Here is a 26231-nt window from a genome sequence, read left to right on the forward strand (position 1 = left end):
AACCAAATCTAACAATATACTTAAAAAATCATACACCATGATCAAGTGGAATTTATTCCCAGGATGCCAGAGTGGTTCAACATTTGCAAATCAATCAACATAAGACAAAGGATAAAAACCATATGATCATTCCAATAGATGCAGAAAAAGCAATTGACAAAGTACACCATTCATTCATGATAAAAACCCTCTGCAAAGTAGGTCTAGAAACATATCTCAACATAATAACGGCCATTTATGAAAAACTCATCACATTCAATGATGTAAAACAGAGCCTTTTCTCTAAGGTTAGGAACAAGATAAGGATGTCCACACTTGTCTCACCACTTTTATTCAACATAGTACCGAAAGTCCTAGCCTCAGTAATTAGGCAACAAAAACAAGTAAAAGGCATCCAAACATCCAAAGTGGTAAGGAAGAAGTAAAACTCTATTTGTGGATGACGTGATACTACATATAGAAAACCTGAAAGACCCCACTGAACAATTACTAGAACTGATGAATAAATTCAGTAAATTCACAGGATACAAAATCAATGTGTAGAAATCTGTTGCATTCCTGTGCACTAATAATAAAGCAGCAGAAAGTGAAATTAAGAAGACAATCCTGGGGCACCTGGTGCACCCAGTCTGTTAAGCATCTGACTCTTGATTTCAGCCCTGGTCAAGATATCAGGTTTGTGAGATAGAGCCCATGTCAGGTTCTGTACTCAGTGCAGAGTCAGCTTGAGATTCTCTCTTCTCCCTCTGCCCCTCCCCCACTTGTGTGCACACTCTTTTAATAAATAAAATCTTTTTTTTTTAAGAATAAAACAATCCCATTTATACTTGCACCAAAACCAATAACATACATAGCAATAAACTTAACCAAAAAGGTGAAAGACTTATATTCTGTAAAGTATAAAACATGGATGAAAGAAATTCAGGACAACACAAAGAAATGGAAAGACATTCCAGCTCCTGGGTTGGAAGAACAAATATTGTTAAAATGTCTATAATAACCAAAGCAATCCATATATTTAATGCAATTCCTATCAAAATATCAACAGTATATTACACATAACTAGAACAAACAATACTAAAATTTGTATGGAACTAGAGAAGACCTCCCATAGCCAAACCAATCTTGAAAAAGAAAAACAAAACTAGAGGTATCACAAGTCCAGATTTCAATTTATATTACGAAGTAGCAGTAATTAAAACAGTATGGTACTGGCATCAATAGAACAGAATAGAAAACCCAGAAATAAATCCACAATTATATGGCCAGTTAATTTTTGACAAAGGAGGAATGAATATACAATGGGAAAAAGATAGTCTCTTCAACAAATGGTGTTGTGAAAATTGGACCACTTTCTTTCACCATACACAAAAATAAACTCAAAATGGATTAAAGACCTACATGTGAGACCTGAAACTGTAAAAATCCTTGAAGAGAGTGCATAGGCAGTAATTTCTCTGACAATGGCCATAGCAGCATTTTTCTAGATATGTCTCCTGAGGCAAGGGAAATAAGAGCAAAAATAAAATATTGGGACTACAGCAAAATAACCAGAAAGGGAAAGAGAAAACAGCAAAGAAAAACAAAAACTATTTTTCCCAATTCCTTTAAAGGCAGATCATCCTTTGCACTCTAATTAGAAAACAAGTCTAAAAATGCAATTATTTATGAGTATTAGAATATCAGGATGAATAAGTTTCAGTTACAGGACAAATGGTTACTTTCCAACACTGATGAGAAATTCAAAAGCACCAAGTACAGAAGCCTCAAAATCAGCACAAAGATCCATGTCAGCAGTGGGAGTGCTGAAATGACTAGAAATAAAGAAGATAAATTTTGAAATTCAGATTTATGTAGCCCTGTTTATCTTTCTCTCTTCCCTAAAAAAGTAAAAGCTAGTTTCAAAGTTCTCTTCATGGTCCCGGCAGGCAGCTGAGCAAGAATTATGGTTTGGAATTCTTCTTATCCTGACTGTCATCTCAAACTTTTGGCAACAAAGTTAGAAAATACTTGATACTAGATGGTCTCTTTGGAGATTCACAATGCATGTTAGCACTTGAGATGTTCTAGAGTCCTGCAGTGGAGAAATTTAGTAAACTTCATTTAACCTAGTATTTCCCAATCTTATTTGGCCATAGACTTTTCTTCCATTTGATACAGATATATGTCACAATAATAGTGAGACTTCATTGCAATTGTTGATTAGATTTTTTATTTATTTACTCATGAGAGACACAGAGAGAGAGAGAGACAGAGACACAGGCAGAGGGGGAAGCAGGCTCCTTGCAAGGAGCCCAATGTGGGACTCGATCCCGGATCCCCGAATCATGCCCTGGGCCAAAGGCATACGCTCAACCACTGAGCCACCCAGGCGTCCCTGCAACTGTTGATTATAAAGTGATTTCCTTGCACAGGGACATAAGTTCCTCTGGATCAGGGAAAATGTGTTGTTTGTCTTTTAATTGCCAATGCCTAAGGATACCAGGTACCTAGAAGGTCTGCAAATGTTTGGTTGATTGTCTGATGATTGGTGGGTTGACTGGTTGAATGAATGAATAGATCATGAATGAAAAGAAATGCTTTTGAGCCAAGTTTACTGTGTCTATCACTTCTGCAACGTGTAAGGAACCTTCAGAAACCTGATGAAGTGAGGTTAACAACGGGAAAGGATAACAAAGGAAAAAATGGTTATCAGCAAACTTTTCAGAAATCTACCTACATAGCTATATTAAAACTAAAGTAATAGCAAAATCTCACTGAAGAAAAGAAAGGCACATTTCTAGTCAAATCATTTCTGTAGCTTTGGAACTGGAGAGACTAGGTCATTAATGATTCAATCAGAATTTCATTTGCATTCTGTGCAAGATTAAACGTGACATCTCAATAAGTGGCACAACTGCTAGCAGTGAATTACAGTAATTAATAGGAAAGCGAAAGTTCAAAACTGGGAACAATCTCAGCTTCCAAATGTAAACCTTCAATAGCTTGGATCGCATTCATAGGAGATAATAAAACAGTAAAAATATATCTGTAAAGTCACAGGTTTAGGAAAAAAATACTATTAGTTGGATTTCAACTCTCTAAGGTTTTCAAGAATGTGTTTCCATTGTCCATCTGTTTTTAGATACTAATCAACTAATTCCACCCAAAGCAGATACACTCAAAAACTCTTCCATCAAAGTCCAAAGGGTTCTACATTTACTAAAAACTTTAGGTAACTCAGTAACATAGTTAAGTTCAAGACTGAATGCTTTTTTCTTCTATTCTTGTCTCCTACTTTTGAGAATAAAACCTGTTTATATGTACCTAAAATTTATACCTATACCTCAGGAAGAACATTTAAATAGTGAATACAGTTAAACAGACTTTGGTGTTTTGATCACGGTTTCTGGGTCTCTTCCAAAATATGACAGTCCTTTCTATCACAAATTTGTTTATCCATAGTTACCTGCCTACGCTTACATTCGAATCACCAAGTTCTGCAAGCTCTCCTTCCAAAATATATTTCAAACCCTTCCCCTGTCTCCCTCAATAATGGTTATAAACCCAGGGTCTCGGGCAGCCCAGTGGCTCAGTGGTTTAGCGCCGCCTTCAGCCCAGAGCCTGAACCTGGAGACCCGGGATCAAGTCCCACGTCAGGCTCCCTGCATGGAGCCTGTTTCTCCCTCTGCCTGTGTCTCTGCCTCTCTCTCTCTCTCTGAGTCTCATGAATAAATAAATAAATAATATAAAAAAATAAACCCAGGGTCTTATCATCTCTAGTCAGAATTTCTTTATTCTGTTCCAACCAACTTTCCAAATAGTAGTCACAGTGATCTTTTAAAATACAAATGCAATCACATCAATCCCACATTTAAATTTTTCTGTAGAATTTCCCACTTCTTGAATGAACACAAACTAGTTAACGTGGCCTTCATAATCTGGCCTTAACTATCTCTTCAGTCACCTTGTAGGCTACCCTCCTCTTTGCAATTAAGATAGAGCCGAACTGGACTTCTCTGCATTCTAGAATATGCTAGTTTTCCCCAGATTTAGGGCCTTCACACAGGCTGTTCTCTATACCCCAGATTTTTTTAAAGATTTTAGTTATTTATTTATTAGAGACAGAGAGGGGGCTGGGCAGAGACAAAGGCAGAGGGAGAAGCAGGCTCCATGCAGGGAGCCTGGCGTGGGACTTGATCCTGGGACATCAGGATCACACCTTGGGCTGAAGGCAGCATTAAACCACTGAGCCACCTGGGTTGCCCTATACTCCAGATTTTAGAATAAATGAGAGTCTTTCAGGAATCCTCCACTTTAGATGGGCTAACATCACCTGTTACCAGATCTTGCTCAAAGATCACACTCTGTTATGGCACTAAACGTAGTTGTAATATATATTCATAGAATCGTTTGCTTAATGACCTTACTCCTCATTTAGACTATCAATTTCATGTGGACCAAGCTAATATCTATCATCTCACTGCTAATACCCATGGTGTATTCAAGAATTTTAGTTAAATGAAAGAAAGTAAATCTGAATCCAATAAAAATGGAGGTAAAATGGCAAAAATCTCTTAGAGTGTAATTTATTTTCTAGTATACCCTAAATCTATACCGTGATTAATTTCTGGAAGTTTTATTCACAAAGAAGACTTTTCTATATTCTCCATGAGACTCAAAGATGTGTGCATGTGTGTGTGTAGCTATGTCAACAACTACAACTCTACCACCACCACCACCACCACCACCACCACACACACACACACACACACAGAACCCATAGTACTATAACCTGGAGTGCCTTTTCCACCAAATGATTGCCAACACTGAATTTCACCTATCTTTCAAAGTTTTGCCAATCTCAGTCTCTTAACAGAATTATATGATTAGCTTTGCTATGTATTTCCTTGATCAATAAGGCTAAGCATGTTACGTGAAATAAGCACTTTTCTGTAAATTGTTCCCCATTGCTTTTTTCATTTTGCTCTTTTTTTCTCGATTCTTCAAGTAAGAAATTATAACCAGCTCATCTTTAAATCTGTCATATGTTAAATAAATGAAGGACAAGAATGATACTGAAGAAACGTCCCTGCTTTTTAGCTGCTTGATGGTCAGAGAGAGGTCTGGTTGAAAATTATTTCAGTTGTTTACTAAAAGAGTTGTCTTATAAAGGTGGCTAAATCTTTTTGAAAGAATATATATACATATACAGGAAGTTCTGTTAACTAGTCCCAAGTTAACAGCTTCTCCAGATTACCCAGTGCTACACATTCATTCCCTTTGTAACACATACTGATTGATGGTATGAGTGCTCAGGCATTCATAGCAGTAAGCTACTTTCTGGTATGCACAAGAATATCTCTTGATGATCTGTACAAGCAGTTCTACTTATCTACTGAGAATTTCAAAAGTGAATTACAAGATAAGAGAACCTTAGTCCTCATTAGGTTTTAAAAGCTGTGACACAAACCAAGCATGGTGAAGAAAGTATTCTTCAAGATGAAACTCAGAAGGATATGCTGAAAGCAAATGGTCTAAAGAGGGAGTTTATATGTGAGAATAGAATTAAATTGGGCAGATGCCCTAGAAAAAAACTGCGACACTGTTCCCCATCATTAGTCCTTTTAAAAAGATCAGAGAAGCTCCTTTTCTATGGTGTTCTCTGAGCCTGGCAAACAAGAGGGCAGACTGGGTTGAAAACATGGCTGCAGAACCTGTGGTGATTCCTCTAGGTTCCCTAACAGGTCCTTTTATTCCCTGGAAAATCCCCAAGCTTTTATTTGATTTTTTTTTTTTGCCATTTCAAAAATGATAATAGGTCCAAGTTAAATTATCTTAAGGGCATCAAAGATCCTTTGACTAGGAAAGAAAACACTAGGTATTAGATATGGCTTGTTTCTTAGGATTGTTTTATTTGAAAAGCAAGTAAAAAGTCTTTGTAACTTTCCCCAGGACCATGTCAACATACAGCAGTGTTATTTATTTTCTTCTGTACAGAAAAAGTGATAGGATTCATGTAAAACTAGAAGAAATAAAGACATGATGCATTTTATTCTTAGGACCTTATTTTGAGCTTTGGAAAACAGGAGCACATCAGGGAAGAAAGAAGTTTGTTCTAAAGATAGGCGAAGTAATTAGCCTGAAGAAATAATGATATTGACCAGTACCCTGAGATATCCAGATAAAAAATATTAGTGCTTATTGCCCCTATTAATAATAACCTCACAAATCAATTCCTGGAAGTGGAATGGGAAGTTAGTAAATTAAGAGGTGGAGTCATGTTGTAGTTTCAAGTAGGATGACCAGGTAAATTTCACTGATGAGGTTACAACTGAACAAAGACTTAAGGAAGGTGAGAGAGTTAGCTATGTGGCTCCCTGGAGGAAGAGCATTCTACATCGAAAGGACAGCCCGTGTATAGGCCTTAGGGCAGGAGCCTCCTGATTCAAGGGTCACATGGTTGGCCTAGAAACTTCTCTCACATCATGTCGATCATATCACAGAAGAGCCAGCCAGCCATTTGCCACAGATAATAATTTTGTTTAAAAATCAGTATAAAATAACAAAATAATGAAAACTCAAAATCCATTGTGATTTGATACCATCAGGATTAATTGACAGACAGGCCAAATTGATTTACAGAAATTTCTAAAACCTGGCCATGGATCCTCTAATAAACTATGTTCATGAAAACATATGACAAGATTCAACACTATAGTTTCTTGGCATCACAATCAGAGATACATTTGTGTGTCCTTCCCTTTATTCACAAGTGGTTACTGGGTACTTGGAATGTGGTAGTGGGACTAAGAAATTCATATTTTAGTTTTATTTAATTGTAATGAATTTAAATTTAACTAGCCACATGTGGCTATTGTACTGGGCAACCCCCCTACAGACAGAAATGGCACTCCCAGCCCAATTCCAAGACAACCTTCTTCAGGATTAAGAGGAGGTCTCTCCCTGGGCTACTGCCCTTTGTCTACTGTGACCCCTTGGTGGTCTTTGAAGAATCGCAACTTGCAAGCAAGAAGCCTAATGGCACTACAAACATGTGGTTGAAATTATTTTCCCTCATTCAGTCTTTTGACTCAGCTAGAGAAGGGAAAAGTTTTCCCCATATATTCCACCTGATATAAAATGGACTCCAAATAATCTTTTAACAGAAGGAAACCATGTTACAATGACTCAATCTTACATCTACCACTTCATCACTCTTTCTGCCCTTTCAACATAAGCTCACTGAAATAGTCTTAACCCCTTGGGAGTCAAGAGCACTTCTGCATGCTCTCACCATGCTTACGGTGACTATCTTAGTCCATCACACTTTCTAACTGTCTGGTTTATTTGTTACTTCCCCCACCTCCCACAGAAAACTGCTTGAGAGCAGACACTGAATTATTCATGAGTGTATTTGCAATGTACATTCCAGTGCATTTTAAAAACAACCACGATTTGTTACATGAATGAAATGAATATACCAAGCTTAACAAAATCTTTTATTCATTCCTTAACACACTTACAGCCTGGCTTCTGTCCTTACCATTACACTGAAATAACTCTTATCATTTTCATCAGAGCTTCTAAATCTGCTAAATTGGATACTTTTTAAAGACTACTCACTCCATTCCAAAGTCAATATTGTCCCAAAATGAAATTCAACATTTTCCTCTCAAATTGGTTTCTTCTGTACTCTCTAGTTCAATTAATGGCATTTACTTCCTATTATCCAAGTTGCCTAAGACCAAGAAAAAAAAAAAAAAGGCTAAAAGTCATCTTTGAATCTTTGATACTTCTTATACCACACTCAGTTGATCACCAATGGTTGGTTTCTATGCCCTCCTTAAAGTCTTTTAACTGGTCCTCTCTTCTCTACTTAATCCTGTCTCTATCTTAATTTAGTCCTTCATCACTGCTTATCTACATTTTTATAGGACCTTCTCTTTGCTTCTCATCAAGCTGCCCTACAGTGGGTCATCCACACTATCATAATATTAATTTTTTTAACAATGCAAATGTAATCACATAATTGTCCCACTTAAAACTCACTGACTACTCTTCATCCCCACCGCCTTTAGAATTAAATCCCACCTCTTTAATATAATTTATAAGGCCTTTTCTAATCTGACCCATGCCTACCCCTCAATGAATGTTTCAGTGGGACTCTGGGAAGATACATTGATTGTTTTCTGACCAAAGGATCTGACATCTACCCCAAACTGGCTAATTCTCTCTAAATTACCTTGCACAAAGGAATTAAAACTAAGCAATATGAATATTTTATTTTTTGAGCACATACTCCAGTGCAGCACTCCAATAATCTCAGCTAGATTATGGAAGAAGGCTCTATATTTCTAAGTAACGTCTACTGAAATGGGAGGGCTGCATTATCTAATATGGTAGCCACTAGCCTATCTGATAGTGGCTAGTTCGAATTCAGAAGTGCTCTAAGTGTAAAATGAATGCCAGATTTCAAAAACTTAGTAAAAATGAACAAGAATATAAGATCTCCCATTAGTAGCTTTTATATTAATTATATCTTTATAATATTTTGGGTATCCTGGATTAAATAAAATATATAGTTAAAATTACTGTAACTCTTTTCTCTTTAGTTATTTTAATGTGGCTACTAGAATATTTTATTTGAAAATTTTAAATTATAAGCATAATGTATTATATTTCTGACTGTTTGCCTAAAGTCATCCAAACTGTAAGGCCTGTTCCATGTATTCTATTCCCCCCTCTTCCATCTCCTTCCCAACATTTTGGAACTTAGCACAACAGTGGGATGCAAAGTAATACATCATAAGAAGAGAAGTCAAAGAAAGTAAAGTACATTTACCAGATGGCCTTCTCATCTTTGATGTATTTAAGAATAAAAGACTGCTGTGTGCACTTGAATAAATTCCCTGGTGTGACATCTTGCTGTTAGTGGTGCTTCAAAGATCACCTCTCACCTGCCCAGCAGCCCTGCCCACTGCCTCCAGGCACTGCAGGGTCAATGTGCTACAGGTTTAGGCTTTTCTTTTCTACCCACACCACCACTCCCAGAAAACTTTAAGACATATTTGATTTTACCAAAGCTTTAAGAGTAGGATGACTTATACCCCAGAAACACAAATACCCTAGATTTAAATTTTATTTTTATTTTTTAAAAGATTTTATTTATTTGAAATTGAGAGAGCACAAGCTGTGTGGGGGGGAGGAGGGAGAGGAGGCAGTGAAGGGAGGGAAGGGCAGAGGGAGAGGGAGCAGCCACTGAGCAGGGAGTCCAAGGCCAAGCTAGATCCCAGGACCCTGAGATCATGACCTGAGCCCAAGGCAAATGTTGAACCTACCGAGGTACCCAGGCACCCTAGACTTAAATTTTAGAAATTCTATTCTAAAAATCCCTTCACCCCTTCACCTACCCAGTCTCTAGAGTTGGTCTCTACCCAATTCCAGCCTCTGCTGATGGCTTGAGCTCTCTCTCTTCATATTACTTCCTACTCTCAAATTGCTAAGCATATATATATTTTTTTTCTTGGAGTTCGATTTGCCAACATATAGTATGGCACCCAGTGCTCATCCCGTCAAGTGCCCTCCTCAGTGCCCATCACCAGTCACCCCATCCTCCCACCCGCCTCCCTTTCCACTACCCCTTGTTCATTTCGCAGAGTTAAGAGTCTCTCGTGGTTTAGTTACACCTTTAGTTTCTTATCATAGTCCAACTTATTCCCCTGTAAACTCACCTATTTACCTCAATGGAAAACCATACAACCCATTTCCTACCTAAAGAGAAATACTAGCATTGGCAGTTTTTAAAATTTTAAATTATTTTTAATTTTTAATTTTAATTAAATTAATTTTAATTAAATTAATTAAATTAATTTTAATTTTTTAATTTTTTAATTTTGGCTTTGTTTGAATTTCTATTATACCCAATGCCAGAGCAGCCTGCCTCAAGGCTTCTCAAGGTTAGGCAAGTAAAAAAAAAAAAAAAAAAGAAAAGAAAAGAAATAAAAAAGGTTAGGCAAGTAACCCCAAGAAAGGAGAAAAACCTTCTGCAGAGAGTTCTGCTGGACCTTTTCTCAATCAAAATGAATGGCCCTAATCCTTATCACCAATACCAATGGAAAGGGGATGGGGGAAATGGGAGACCAAGATGGTGTGAGAGATAACCACTTTGGAAAGGAACTGCTTCCTTAAGATAAGTGTCCTTAATCTTGAATATAACTCCTTCTCCCTATAAGAGTAAAGTTTCTTGACCAATACCCAGACTTTCCTGTGGGAAGTAATAGTGAAGGCAGATGGGAAGAGCGCTCCCATTAGAAGCAAGCTCAAATAGTATTCTCTCACCCTACAGAAAAAAATAGCATTTCTTCATTCCTCTGGAACCTTCTTTTTTGGCCTAGCCAAATTTTACTTAGTCTTTAAGTTATATAGTTCCAGGCATCATTTCCTCAGGGCAGTTTTTTCTAAATAGCCTCTTCCCTGGGCTCTCATCCCATCTCCTCTCTTTATATCACATCTGATTTAAATCTATTTGCTTGATTCTCCCATTAAACAAATGAAAGCTCCATGAGGGTCCCAATTGTGTACAACTCATCTTTGACTCCCTAAAGGACAAGCATGACATCAGATTCATGGCAACTCTTTGGTATGTGCTTGAATTTATGAATGAAGAATAATAGCTGAAATGAACGAGTTAGTATTTACTCTAAACTTCCCATTCTGAAATGTGTTTTAATATGATGGAATGTGTTCCAAAATGATGAAGAAGCTATAAATACTTGATAGAAGGAAACTTAGGAAGACCTTCTGAGACAGTTTTTCCTTATTTTCCTATCATTTTCATCCTCATCCTTCAAGAAAGATTTGTGTAAGTCATAATTTTAAGTTCTCCCTTTATTTCAGTTCTGCATGTTTTCCTAACCTCTACACTTGAGCTTTTAATCACATTTATTGTTCTGGCAAATGGGCCTCTATGCCTCTACTTAATATTCCTACCTGTAAACTAATTCCAGTGAAAGAGTAACTTAAAAGCAAATAAAGTTGATTTTAAACATTGACTAATTTTTAGCTTTAAAATTGAAGCTACTAACCCTCTTTGGTGGAAGCAGGTTAACTGCATTTCTTCTGAACTTTTCTAACTCAATACATCAACCATTTAAAAATTCTTTAAATGGATATGAACACTTAGACCCTTAGTTACAGCTCGTTTTTTAAGAGCTATCATGCAATAATGGGGCAAATTTTTTGGAGTTATCGACCTAACCTCAGTCTTCCCAGGAATGAGGGATTTCTCAGTTTGGTGCTATTCCTGGAAGAGTTCTGGGCAAACTAGGACACTGTGGTCACTCACTGCATACGACATTAAGATGAGTGGGCTTGTTTCGTTGTTCTGTTAGAGAAATGATCCTTCATTTAAAGCATGATGATTTACAAAAAATTATTTTCCATTGCTAAATCATTAATCATTAAATGATTAAAAGTCATCACATATAAATCATTTCAAATTAAGTAAATTACTATCACACAGCATTCTTACATACTACTGTAAATTCTTATTCTACTTTGAATACTTTTTTATTTTAAAAATGCATTTAAGACATCTAATACTCATCTGAAAATATATTTATTATTTTTTAGATTTTCTAAGATCAATGAAATGCTTACTAAATAATTAAGTTGATTACCCTAAGAAAACTGTTTCTTGAATTTTACTCTAAACTAGCAATAGAAATTCTCTGTCTGTTTTAATCTGTGGATATGCCTGTGATTTCCAGTCCAGCATAAATGCCTTCCCTAACTGTTGTCATACACTAAACTGACAGAGGACAAATGTGGTCATCTTTCACTTGATCATAAGTAGACGGAGATGAAACCCCAACAGAATGTTCCATTCTATTTCCATCTCCTATAACTAAGAATTCTGTCATACTCCTTCCATAGGATTTCATCATCATTGGCTATTTAGAAAAAAAGTTTTAATCTTCATCCAGTCATCCACTCAAGATGAAAAGACAAGCAAAGGGTAAGCAACCTGGTAAATAACACCTGGCTATTTCTCAGCATGCCCACCACTACCCTCTTGGTCTAAGTCACCACCATCTGGGGTCCAGATTACAACTTCCACCTTTGTCTCTCTCACACTTTTTTTTTTTTTTTTAAGATTTTATTTATTTATTCAGGAGAGATACAGAGAGAGAGGCAGAGACACAGGCAGAGAGAGAAGCAGGCTCCACATAGGGAGCCCGACATGGGACTGGATCCCAAGTCTCCAGGACCACAACCTGGGCCTAAGGCAGGCACCAAACCACTGAGCCACCCAAGCATCCTTCTCATACTATTCTTAACACAACAGTCACAATGATCCTTTTAAAAGTTTAATCACGTCACCACTCTGCTCAAACTCTTCAAAAACTTAACGGCCTCAGGGCCCCTGGGTGGTGCAGTTGGTTAAGTGTCTGCCTTCAGCTTAGGTCTTGATCTCAGGATGCTGGGATCAAACCAACACTTCTTCCTCTCCCTCTCCCCCTGTTCATGCTCACACTCTCTCTCTCAAATAAATAAAATAAAATAAAATAATAATAAAAAGTGAAACAACTTATGGTCTCACACAGAGCAAAAGCTTAACGTCATTATAAGGGTCTACAAGATCTGTCCCAGCCCTTATCTCTCTGATCTTATCCCCATCTTGCTCATTCCTCTGGGTTCCTAGATTACTTCAAGCAAGTTCCTCTCCCAGAGCTTTTCCTATGATGCTCTTCACCTGGAAATTCATATGGCTTACCTTCTTATTCCTTTTTATTTATTTCTTAAATATCACCTTCTCAGCGAGACCTCCTTTGCTGATGACTCCAATTTAAAACAGAATCCTATCTACACACCCTTAACTCCAGGCCCCTTTCCTTCCTTTGTATTTCTCCATACTATAGGAAATACTATGTATTCTATTTTTTTGTTTATTATCTGTCTCCAAGTAGAATGTAAGCTCGATGCTCTGTGAGGAAATTCTAACACACACACACACACACACACACACACACACACACTTGTTTGGTTCACTGGTGTATCCCCAGTACCTAGAATAGCATCTGGCACACAGTAGGTACTCAAGTATTTTTGGGTGAATTAATGATTGGAGGTAACTAAGAAGCCCCTTCTTCCATCAGTTTATCTTTCCTCAGTCACCTTCCTGGGCCCTAAAAGTCCAAAATAGGAATTACTTTTAACATAAAAGTAATACATTTTGTTAAAAGAGAAAAAGGAAATGAAAAACCGTAGGAAATGATAACATTAATTTTGAGTAGTAACTTCCATCTCAGTGTCACTGAATTTATTAGATCTTATTATATATGACTTTCCTCAGTAAAAAAGTACAGGAAGCCAAGGGCTGAGATCCTGGGGCTGTAGAGAGGGACGGAAGGACACAAGGAATATATAATCTACTTCTTTCACATTTTTCAGTGAGGCTAGACTTGATTTTAGAGACAATGATATCTTGTTAACTTATTTTTTAAGTTTTAAGGACTACACATTAATTTCTAAGTTTTATTTTGAAATAATTATAAACTTAGAGAACAGTGCAGAGTACAGACAATTGTTTTTGCTGTCAATCGTTTGAAAACAAACTGCCAACATGTTTACCCCAATATTTTAGCATTTCCTAAAAGTAAGTATAGTCTCTTATATAACCACAATATAATCATCATGCTTAAATATCATAAGGCCTCACTACCAATCATCCCAATAATACCCAAACATACTCATCTTTTCACTTAGTTCTGCCATCAACTATTTGTCAAAGGCTTTCAAACATTACAAGTACTCTTCTAGGTGCTTAGAATACCAAGATGAGTAAAATATGATTTGGGGATGCCTGGGTGGCTCAGTGGTTGAGTATCTGTCTTTGGCTCAGGACATGATTCTGGGGTCCTGGGATCGAGTCCCACACTGGGCTTCCAGCAGGGAGCCTGCTTCTTCTGCCTCTCTCTGTGTGTCCTGAATGAATGAATGAATAAAAAATATTTTAAAAATATATATATTCTTTGTTTCAGAAGTTTGATTTCTGGGGATCTCTTCCAAGAAAGTAGCAGTAAAAAAAGGTATACATAAGAATGTCCAGAAAGGAGACAGGTCAACAACATGGCTAAGACTTCTGTAATCATGTCCCTTCCTCCAAAACAATCTGACATCCAACTATGAGAAAAGCTTTGGGATCTAGTACCATAGACCAAAGGGTGTGAGAGGAGTCCTCCCCACCTGTGCATCAGGTAAAAACCCAGTGGTGGACCCCACAGTGGCTCCTGTATCAGCTCCAGCCCCTCCTGGCCACTGTCCAGAAGTCTCAGTAAAAACTATCTTAGATAATCACCCATGGACAGGAGTACCCTTGTGGAAGTCTAGGTCTCCAGCAGAGAAATCCTAGCACATAGCTGGAGCAAAACCATAAGGAGCTAGATCCACTGAAGTTAAGTAGATGAACAGTCTGATTTTACCTTTATCACCCATCTCTGAAAGTGGCACACCTCAGGGCCATGAGAGTTATTCTCACCCTGTGACTCCTCTCAAGAGGGGAAAGTTAAAAGTGTGTGAGTGAACACCTGGGCTTCCCCAGCTGTCCAGGATGATGCCAAAGAAGCCCAATTCTCTCTCACTCCATTCAAAGTCGCAAATTGTGAGCTACATGACTGAAGAGTGGCAACAGCAGGAAAGGTAGAAGACTCCTGAAAACCATTAAAAGGACATAGATTCTAAAAACTTTGTCACAAATTCCATCAAAAAGCTGACCTGTGAGCTGCTAGAGATGCAGATCCCAGCAACTAGCCCATGGGCACCAGCGTTGGAAAATAAAGAACATAAGTAGGGTATGAAAAGTAGAAAACCCAAAAGCATTAAAATAAATATATTTGTAAAAATCACACAAGGGATTCAGAAAATAAAAGGACATAATATATGACACCAAATACCTAAGATGTGGGGGAAAGAGGAGTAAAGAATAGGATCGAACTTAAGCAACCAAGGACTTAAAATATATAGATGCAGAAGATGTTATATACAAGCTAAATGGTAACCACAAATCAAAACTCAGTACTAGATATAAAAAGGATGAAGAGAAAAGAATCAAAGTATATGACTAAAGAAGGTCAACAAGCCATGAAAGAGAGCAAGAGAAAGATCAGAGAAAAACTACAAAAAGAATTACAAGACAAATAACAAAATAGCAATAAATATATATCTATCAATAATTACTTTGAATATAAGTGGACTAAATGCTCCAATCAAAAGATATAAGGTATGGAGCCTGGGTGGCTCAGTTGGTTCAGCATTCAACTCTTGGTTTCAGCTCAGGTCATGATCTCAGGGTCCTGGGACGGAGCCCTGCATGAGGCTTTACACTCAGTGCAGAGTTGGTTTGTCCCTCTCCCTTACCCTACTCATGTGCTCTCTTTCCCTTTCTCTCTCTCTCTCTCTCTCATAAATAAATAAATAACAAACAAACAAACTTTTTTTGTTGTTGTTGAAGACATAAGGTGACAGAATGAATTTTTTTTTTTAAAAAAAAGACCCACCTATAGGTACCTATAAGAGACTCATTTCAGACTGGAAGACACCTGAAGATTGAAGGTGATGAGATGGAGAAACATCTATCATGCAAATGGATATCAGAAGAAAGCCAGAGTAGCAATATTTATATTGGACAAAATAGACTTTAAAATAAGACTGTAACAAAAGATAAGGGCACTATAGAATAATAAAGGTGACAAGATATAACAATTATAAATATTATGTACCCAACATGGGAGCACCCCAATATATAAAACAGTTAATAACAACATAAAGGATATAATCAATAGTAATACAAAAGTAGTAGGGGGGATCCCTGAGTGGCTCAGTGGTTTGGAGCCTGCCTTTGGCCCAAGGTGTAATTCTGGAGTCCCGGGATCAAGTCCCACATCAGGTCCCTGCATGGAGCCTGCTTCTCTCTGTGCCTATGTCTCTCTCTCTCTCTCTCTCTTTCTATCATGAATAAATAAATAAATCTGAAAAAAATACAAAAATAGTAGGAAACTTTAACACCCCAATTACATCAATGGACAGATCCTCCAAGCAGAAAATCAACAAGGAAACAATGGCTTTAAGGAAACACTGGATACGATGGATTCACAGACATATTCAGAAAATAAAACAGTAGAATGCATATTCTTTTCAAGTACACATGGAATATTCTCCAGAACAGATTGCCTACTAAGCCACAAAACAAGTGTCAACAAATTTAAAAAGACTAAAATCAATACCATCCATGTTTTCTGACCACAATGTTATCTAGGAAACTAGAAATCAACCACATGAAAAATATCTGGAAAGCGCACCAATATATGCTACTAAACAATGACTGGAAAAAAAATCAAAGAAGAAATTTTAAGAAAATACATGGAAACAAATGCAAATGAAAACAGAATGGTCCAAAATCTTTGGGATACAGCAAAAGCAGTTCTTTTTTTTTTTTTTAAGATTTTATTTTATTTATTCATGAGATACACAGAGAGAGGGAGAGAGAGACAGAGACACAGGCAGAGGGAGAAGCAGGCTCCACGCAGGGAGCCCGACGGGGAACTTGATCCCGGGTCTCCAGGATCACACTCTGGGCTGAAGGTAGGCACTAAAACGCTGAGCCACCCAGGGATCCCCACAAAAGCAGTTCTAAGAGGGAAGTTTATACCAACACAAGCCTACTTGTTCACAAAACAAGAAAAATCTCAAATAAACAATCTTTAAACTTACACCCAAAGGAGATGGAAAAAAAAATAACAAACAGAATCCAAAACGAGCAGAAAGAATGAAATAATAAACTTTAGAGCAGATATAAATGATATAGAAACTGAAAAACCAATAGAACAGATCCATGAAACCAGGAGCTGGTTCTTTGGAAAGATCAACAACAAAATCGATAAACCTTGGGCAGCCCAGGTGGCTCAGCGGTTTAGTGCCGCCTTCAGCCCAGGGTGTGATCCTGAAGTCCAGGAATGGAGTCCCGCATCCGGCTCCCTGCGTGGAGCCTGCTTCTCCCTCTGCCTGTGTCTCTGCCCCTCTGCCTCTCTCTCTTTCTCTTTCTCTAAAAATAAATAAATAAATATTAAAAAAAAAAAAAAGTCATTCACATGATCAAGTGGGATTTGTTTCTGGGATTCAAGGGTATTTCAATATCCGTAAGTTAATCAATATGATATATCACATCAATAAGAGAAAAAATAAAACAAAAATATAATCATTTCAATAGATACAGAAAAATCATTTGACGAAGTACAATACCCATTCACAATAAAAATTCTCAACAAGTTTGGTCTAGAGGGAACATACTTTAACATAATAAAGGCCCTATGTGAAAAATCCACACCCAACATCAAATTCAATGGGGGAAAACTGAGAGAGCTTTTTCCCTAAGGTTAGGAACAAGATAAGGATGTCCACTCTGACCACTTTTATTCAACATAGTACTGGAAGTCCTAGCCACAGCAATTAGATAACAAAAGCAAATAAAAGGTATCCAAATTGGTAAGAAAGAAGTAAAACTCACTACTGCAGATAACATGATACTATATAAAGAAAGCCTGAAAGACTCCACCAATTACTTGAACTGATAAATTCAGTAAATTTGTATGATATAAAATCAGTGTGTAGAAATGTGCTGCATTCCTATGCACTAATAATGAAGCAGTAGAAAGTGAAATTAAGAAGACAATCCCATTTACAATTACACTAAAATCAATAAAATGCCAACAAATAAACTTAACCAAAGAGGTGAAAGAACTATACTCTGAAAACTATAAAACAGAGAGACAACTGGGTGGCTCAGTGGTTGAGTGGCTGCCTTTGACTCAGGTCCTGATGCTGGGGTCCTAGAATCGAGTCCTGCATCAGGCTCCCTGCAGGGAGCCTGCTTATCCCTCTATGTCTCTCTGCCTCTCTCTATGTCTCTCATGAATAAATAAAATCTTTTTGTAAAAAAAAAAACTATAAAACAGTGATGAAAGAAAGATAACACAAAGATAACACAAAGAAATCTATGCTCATGCATTGGAAGAACAATATAAATATTGTCAAGATGTCCGTATATTACCCAAAGCAAGCCACACATATAATGCAATCCTCATAAAAATACCAATAGCATTTTCCACAGAACTAGAACAAACAATCCTAAAATTTGTATGGAATCACAAAAGACCTTGAATAGAAAAAGCAATCTTGAAAAAGAAAACCAAAACTGGAGGCGTCACAATTCCAGACTTCAAGTTATATTACAAACCTATAGTAATCAAAACAGTATGGTACTGGCATAAAAATAGACCCACTGATCAATGGAACAAAAGAGAAAATACAAAAACACACCTACAGTTATACAGTCAATTAATTTTCAACAAAGCAGAAAAGACTATCCAATGGGAAAAAAGGTAGTATCTTCAACATATGATGTTGGGGAAGCTGGACAGCAACATGCAAAACAATGAAATTGAACCACTTTCTTTCAGCATACAAAAAACAATCCCAAAAGGGATTAAAGACCTAAATATGAGACCTGAAACCATAAAAATCCTTGAAGAGAGCACAGGCAGTAATAGCTTTGACACTGGCCATAACGGCATTTTTCCTAGATATGTCTCCTGAGGCAAAGGAAATAAAAACAATAATAAAAAGTTTCTGTATAGTGTAGGAAACAATCAACAAAACTAAAAGACAACCTACTGAATAGAAGAAGATATTTGCAAATGACATCATTGTTAAAGGGTCAGTTTCCAAAGTATATAAACAACTGATACTACTTGACACCTAACAGATAAATAACCTTTTTAAAAATGGGCAGAACACATGAACGGATATGTCTCCAAAGAAGACACCCAGAGAAGCCAACAGATACATGAAAAGTTACTCAACATCTCTCATCATCAGAGAACTACAAATCAAAATGACAATGAGATACCACTTCACACTTGTCACAATGGCAGAAATAAAAAAAACACAAGAAACGTGTTGGCGAGGATGTGGAGAAGAAAACCTTCTGCACTGCTGGTGGGACTATGATCTGGTGCAGCCATTGTGGAAGATAGTATGGAAATTCCTCAGAAAAATTAAAAATAGAACTACCTTACAGTCCTGTAATCACACTACTGTGTATTTACCCAAAGAATACAAAAACAACCCCACTAATTCAAAGGGAAACATGCAACCCTATATTTAGAGCAGCGTTATTTAAAATATTCAAACTATGGAAGCAGCCCAAGTGTTCATTGATAGATGAATGGATAAAGAAGATGTGGTGTGTGTGTGTGTGTGTGTGTGTGTGTGTGTGTGAGTATATACGCATATATAATGAAATGTTATTCAGTCATGAAAAAGAACAAAATCTTGCCATTTGTCACAACATGAATGGAGTTAGGGAATATAATACTAAGCAAAATAAAGAAAACAAATACCACATGGTTTCACTCATGTGTGCAATTTAAGAAACAAAACAAATTTAAAAAAAGAGAGAGAGAGAGACAAACCACAACAAAGAGTCCTAATTATAGAAAACAAACTGATGGTCACCAGAGGGGAGGTGGATGGGGGATGGGTGAAATAGGTAATTGGGATGAAAGATACACTTATCATGATGAGCACTGAGTAATGTACAAAATTGTTCAATCACTATATTGTACACTAAGGTGTACAATTCTGTATAATTTCTGTACACCTGAAAGTAATATAACACTGTGTGTCAACTATACTGGAATTAAAATTTAAAAATTAATTTAAAAGTCATTATACAATGATGAAATGGTTAATTCGTCAAGGAAATAAAACGGTTTTAAGTATATATGCCCCTAACTTTAGAACACCTACATATATCAAGCAAATACTAACAGAGAATACACATTCTTGTCAAGTGCCCATGAAACACTCTCCAGGATACGCCATAGGATAGGTTACAAAACAAGCCTCAGCAATTTTAATAAGTTTAAAATCATACCGAGTATCTTTTCAGAACACAATAGTATGCTATTAGAAATCAGTAACAGGAAGAAAGCTGGAAAATTTATAAATATGTGGAAATTAAACATGCTACTGAACAACTAAAAGGTCAAAGAAGAAATCAAAAGAGAAATTCAAAAATATTTTATTTTTATTTATTTTTTTATCAAAAATATTTTAAAACAAACGAATACAGAAACACATGTACCAAAAGTTATGCGTTGCAGCAAAAGCAGATCTAAGAAAAAGTTCATAGCAATAAGCACCTACATTAAAAGACAAGAAAGATCTCAAATAAACAACCTAACTTTATACCTCAAGCAACCAGAAAAATAAAAGAACTAAGCCCAAATTTAGCAAAAGGAAGAAATAACAAAGAGCAGAGCAGAAAAAAATGAAATAGAGACCATAAAAACAATAGAAAAGATCAATGAAACCAAAATCTGCTTTTTTTAACTAATAAACAAACCTGATAAACCTTTAGCTAGATCACTAAAAGAGAAATGACTTAAATAAATAAAATCAGACATGAAAGAGGAGATATTACAACTGATACTAAAGAAATATAAAGAATCAAATAAACTATTACAATCACATGCCATTGAAATGTACAGTCTAGAAGAAGTGGATTAATTCCTGGAAATATTAAATCTATTGAGACTGAATCATAAAGAAATAGAAAATATGAAGAGACCAATAATGAGATTGAATGAGAAATCAAAAATCTCCCAACAAAGAAAAGCCCAGGACCAGATAATTTCCCTGGTAAAATCTACCAAACATTTAAGAATTAATGCTAACCCTTCTCAAACTCTTCCAAAAAACTGAAAAGGAAGGAGTACTCCCAAATTCATTATATGAAAACAGCATTACCCTAATCCCAAAGCCAGATAATGATACTACTAAAGAAGAAAACTACAGGCCAATAATCCTGATAAATATGGAGGCAAACATTTTCAACAAAATATTAGCAAACAGAATTCAACACCACATTCAAACAATCACACACCATGATCAAGTGGGATTTATACCTGGGATGCCAGGATAGTTCATTCATACACACCAATAAATGTGATATATCACATTAACAGAATGAAAGAAAAAAAATCACATGATCATCCCAATAGATAGAGAAAAAATAGTTGAGAAAATACAACTTCCTTTCATGATTAAAAACTCTCAAAAAATCTGGTAGTAAATTAGTAAACATAGTAAAGTCCATATATGGCAAGCCCACAGCTAACATTATATCAGTGGTGAAAGGCTAAAGCTTTTTCTATTACATAAGGAACAAAACAATGGTGCCCAATCTCACCACTTCCATACAACATAGTAATTGACTCCTAGGCAGAGCAATTAGATAAGAAAAAGAAAAAGGCAGCCAAATCAGGAAGGAAGTAACACTATCATTGTTTTTTGATGATAAGATTTTATGTATAGAAAATCCTAGTCTCCACCAAAAAGTGTTAGAAATAATGAATAAATTTAACAAAGTTGAAGGACACAAAAATCAACATAGAAAAATCAATTGTATATATAGAGAGTAACAATAAAATATGAAAATAATACTCTTTCACAATAGCATCAAAAACAATAAAATACTTAGGTATAAATTTAACCAAAGAGGTAAAAGATCTGCCTACTGAGAACTGTAAGGCTTTGATGAAAGAAACAGAAAATGACACAAATGTAAAGATATCCCATGTTCATGGACTGAAAGAATGAATATTGTTAAAATGTCCATGCTGCCCAAAGCCATCTATAATTTAAATGCAATTTCTATGAAAATTCCAAGGACACTTTTCATAGACATAGGAGAAAAATCCTAAAATTTGTATAGAACCACAAAAGGTTCCAAATAGCCAAAACAATTTTGAGAAAGAAAAATGAAGTTGGAGTCATCAAACTCACTAATTTCAAACTCCACTACAAAAAGCTATAGTAATCAAACCAGTATGATATTGGCATAAAAACAGATACCAGACCCATGGAAAGAATCTACAGCACAGAAATAAACCCTCACATATACAATCAACTAATATTTGACAAAGAAGCTAAGAATACTCAATAAGGAAAGTATCATCTCCTCATTAAATATGTTAAGCAAACAGGAAAGTCACATTCAGAAAAATGAAACTGGACTCTTTTGTTTGTTTGTTTTAAAGATTTTATCTATTTACTCATGAGAAACACAGAGAGAGAGAGAGAGAGAGAGAGAGGCAGAGACACAAGCAGAGGGAGAAGCAGGCTCCACACAGGGAGCCTGATGTGGGACTCGATCCTGGGACTCCAGGATCACACCCTGGGCCAAAGGCAGGTGCTAAACTGCTGAGTCACCCAGGGATCCCCTGCAGCTGGACTCTTTTATAAAAATTACTTTACACCATAAAATTACATATAGCCAATCTAGTAAAAATCATATCATTGAAGAACATCTAATGATTTGAGAAAAAGCTTAGTATTATTTAGGGTATCATGACCTACAAAACAGTATACACACTTTGATCCAAATTTTATTTATGAAATTGATAACTCTTAGTGATAAGGTTATGGGCCACATTTCCTTTATTAAATTCTATTTCACTTCTAATTTTTCTATAATGGCCATATATTACTTTTATAACTACAAGAAAATATATTTTTTAAAAAATACAAATTCAGAAGAATAGAGCAATCCTTCAAGGAGGAAAAGGATTAAGAATAGGTAAAGAGGGGACACCTGAGTGGCTCAACGGTTGAGTGTCTGCCTTTGGCTCAGGGCATGGTCCTGGTTGGGGGATAGAGTTCAGCATTGGGCTCCCTGTGGGGAGTCTGCTCCTCCCTCTGCCTGTGTCTCTGCCTCTGTTTCTCTCATGAATAAATAAATAAAATCTTTAAAAAAAAAAAAAAAGGAATAGGTAGAGAGTTTTAAAAGAGAAGAAAAGCACACTTCCTTTGGACTAGTATGAAGAGATGAGCACAAGTTCAGAAATAGTGTGAAGGCAGAAATTTAAGAGATCATAATAACCATACTTATGTCTATGAAATAGAAGATAATGCTATCTTTTTATGGAAAAGAGGATGAACTGTAAAAGGGCTGAAGAAAATAATGGAGGTTTAAAATTGCTATTGTGAGAATTAGCAGAAAGATAAGAGCAATGAGAAAAGATTTCAAGGGGTCAGTAATTCCAGCTTTGTTTGGAGATCATCACTTGCATAAATATGAATCTATACAGCAGTATAGCATTTATCTACTAGAACCTTTCAGTACATGTATAAGCATGAGGTAGACACATGGTTAAATTGATCTAAGTTTGGAGTTCAGACTGCGGACAAAGGACAAGAGAGTAAAGACACTGAGAATGGTATCAAAAGGTCAGTCAAGGATATGAACAGTGGAGTCTAGGTTACTCAGAGAGGGAAGTCAGAAAATGGCACTAGAGTGTCAGAAAACGGAACGGTCCAATGCCTAAGGTTTCAGTCAAGTCAAAGATGCAGCAAGAGACCCAGGGGACCAGAAAGCTATGGCAGGCATGACTATATCAGAGATTAAGTTCAGAGAGGTGTCGCTGCTCCAGATGTCAACATAGAATAGAAGATGGCTGTGGAAGAAAACGAGGAAGCAGACTGAATAAAGGTAACTGACAGAAGTGATCTGTTCAGCTCTGATGCCAAGCCCTGGGTGAAACTTTCACATGGATATTATTGTGCCCACATTGATAGTAAGAACTAGATGAAGAGAAAGACTATCATGGGGGTTCACAGCCTTCAGGGAATAAAGGAATGTAACCAGGAAGTCCATAGATGACAGAGGCAAACAGATAATCAGCAACCAAGCACTTCTCTTCCAAGTTTACCACAATTTTATACACATTCATGAAAAAAGAGTTGCATTTCAAAATATCATGATACTTCCACTTTAATCCTAAAATCAGTGAAGGCTACTCAATAACAGGTGAAATACTACTCTGACAATCAAATACATGGGAAACCACTAAAATGTAAAGAGCCACTTTTTTTTTTTGCAGTAACATTTTTTTATTTTTATAAATTTATTTTTTATTGGTGTTCAATTTGCCAACATATAGAATAACACCTAGTGCTCAAGTGCCCACCTCAGTGCCCGTGACCCAGTCACCCCCACCCCAGACCACCACCCCTTCCACCACGCCTAGTTCATTTCCCAGAGTTAAGAGTCTTTCATGTTTTGTCTCCCTTTCTGATATTTCCCACTCATTTTTTCTCCTTTCCCCTTTATTCCCTTTCACTATTTTTTATATTCCCCAAATGAATGAGACCATATAATGTTTGTCCTTCTCCGATTGACTTATTTCACTCAGCATAATACCCTCCAGTTCCATTCACGTTGAAGCAAATGGTGGATATTTGTCATTTTTAATGGCTGAGTAATACTCCATTGTATACATAAACCACATCTTCTTTATCCATTCATCTTTCGATGGACACTGAGGCTCCTTCCACAGTTTGGCTATTGTGGACATTGCTGCTATAAACATCGGGGTGCAGGTGTCCTGGCGTTTCACTGCATCTGTATCTTTGGGGTAAATCCCCAACAGTGCAATTGCTGGGTCGTAGGGCAGGTCTATTTTTAACTCTTTGAGGAACCTCCACACAGTTTTCCAGAGTGGCTGCACCAGTTCACATTCCCACCAACAGTGCAAGAGGGTTCCCCTTTCTCCACATCCTCTCCAACATTTGTGGTAAGAGCCACTTTTTGTGTATGAGAATATTTGACTCTTAATTCAATCTGGCTATGGGGTAAAGGTTTTTAAGGTATAAAAGCATATAAGGATAACTAATCAGTTGACCAAACTTCAAATTCCCTTAAATAATATCCTTTACATAAAATATTTTACAAACACATTTTTCATAAAATAAGGCATACTGATGTGAGGTTATTTGGCTTGTCGTACCACTAGTCCAAGAACAAATATATTCAGCACAATTTTCCCAGATAATTTACCACTTCTTTGGTGACTCTTTCAGTTTCCTAATGGCTCAGCAGGAAAACTACCAAGCTACTCAAAAGTAAAATTCTGGAGCAGGTGCAATCAAAACCTCTTCCAGAGGCAAATCAGGTTTTCTGCAGGTGATGGTGTGGTAAGTGAATGTTTCTCTAATTGTAAAGAAACCTGCTCTGATATTTTTTTCTCTTAATGTCCTTAATGTAGACCAACATTTTTCAAGCACTCTTGTGAGTAAAATATGTAAATACATCAAAACATATTTGTGTGTGTGTACATATATATTTTAAAAGATTTTATTTATTTATTTGACAGAGAGACAGACAGACAGTGCACAAGCAGGGGGAGCGGCTGGCAGAGGGAGAGGGAGAAGTAGGCTCCCCATTGAGCAGAGAGCCCCAATGTATGGTTTGATTCCAGGTCCCTGGGATCATGACCTAAGCTGAAGGCAGACACTTAACCAGCTGAGCCACCCAGGTGCACAAAAACATGTATATATTTTTAACAGATTGTATAAATGTACTCTTATCAGTTCATGCATTAAATTTTACTAAAACTTCATTTCTTTCTTATTTTTATATGGTAAATAAATAAAAATAGAAAGTTTAATATACCCTTCGTCACAGTGACTTGTGTTGTGAACCACCCCTTCTTTAAGACCACTTCTAGGAAGACTGGAAGAAATTCTTACTCATCTACAATGTATGTTTCCTTCCAGCTATAAGAGAAAGAATCTGCCAATAGTGCAGCCATCAATGATGAAGGTGCTATCGATCCACAACATATATGTCTAATGGTCACTGAACCTTCTTTAGAATCAACTTAAAAAGTAGTTCTATATCTTAGAAAGGAATAAAGGAAAAAAAAATCATTTTGGTAGATGAAATATTTTTAAATAATGGGTTAATATCAGATGTTAGATATGTATAAAAATATATCCAGTCTATTTATTAATTTATCAAATATCAATTGTATGGCCATGACATATCTTGCATTTTTCCCCACACACTTTATTATATTTACATGTATTATAACCCACAGTCTCTCTTCAGATATGGAAATGCAAGGATAAAATGAATTTCTAGATTATTTTATTATTTTAATGCAATAATTACTTTAATACAATAATTACTTTAATACAAGAATTAGAGTGAGGTGGCTATTAATCAATTCTACCTCCTCAAGCTAGACCATAAGTTCCTCAAAGATAAGGACTGTATTTATTTGATCATTACTATAAACCTAGTAGCACCCAGCACATGACTGGCATGCAGTAAGCATTCAGTGCTT

The 26231-nt window shown here is 36.4% G+C and overlaps 1 protein-coding gene across 7 annotated transcripts in view; it reads right to left on the reverse strand.

Moving 5' to 3' along the window:
• NME7 (NME/NM23 family member 7) overlaps positions 1–26231 on the reverse strand; it is a 262104-nt gene that overhangs the window by 93121 nt on the left and 142752 nt on the right. The window contains exon 11 of one of the 7 annotated variants that reach the window (XR_013381907.1): positions 7606–7720. The exons of the other annotated variants lie outside the window; for them this stretch is intronic. The gene's annotated coding sequence lies outside the window, so the exon portion shown is untranslated. The remainder of the gene's footprint in view (positions 1–7605; positions 7721–26231) is intronic. 7 annotated transcript variants of the gene reach the window in all.

Source organism: Canis aureus, chromosome 6 (genome assembly GCF_053574225.1).
Source record: "Canis aureus isolate CA01 chromosome 6, VMU_Caureus_v.1.0, whole genome shotgun sequence".
Lineage (NCBI taxonomy): Eukaryota > Metazoa > Chordata > Mammalia > Carnivora > Canidae > Canis > Canis aureus.